Source organism: Gadus macrocephalus, chromosome 6, assembly GCF_031168955.1.
Source record: "Gadus macrocephalus chromosome 6, ASM3116895v1".
NCBI classification, from domain to species: Eukaryota; Metazoa; Chordata; class Actinopteri; order Gadiformes; family Gadidae; genus Gadus; species Gadus macrocephalus.
This window is the reverse complement of record NC_082387.1, coordinates 14,284,383-14,284,702: the sequence shown is the minus strand read 5'-3', so window position 1 is coordinate 14,284,702 and position 320 is coordinate 14,284,383.

Sequence of the window (320 nt, the reverse complement as noted above, 5' to 3'; positions counted from 1 at the left end):
TTCCCACCAGAAGCTCCGCTATGCACACTGCCTCGCAGAGCTGGAAATAAACTAACAAACAAAGCTTTACCCCAGGCGGTAGCAGACTATTTCTCAGGAAACGCTTTTTACACAAAGACACTTGGTGTATATATTTATATATATTGTTCACAGATTGTACATATTAAGACTGAGAAAAAATAAACTAGCTAGCTAAGACATTATTTGATCTGTTATTTGGGTGTCAATCTCTCCCGTGCAATAACGAATCTCATCCGACTGATGGAGCAGGAGATGAGGAACAGAAGGGTGTTTCCTGAAGAGACCATCCCGCGTCAACA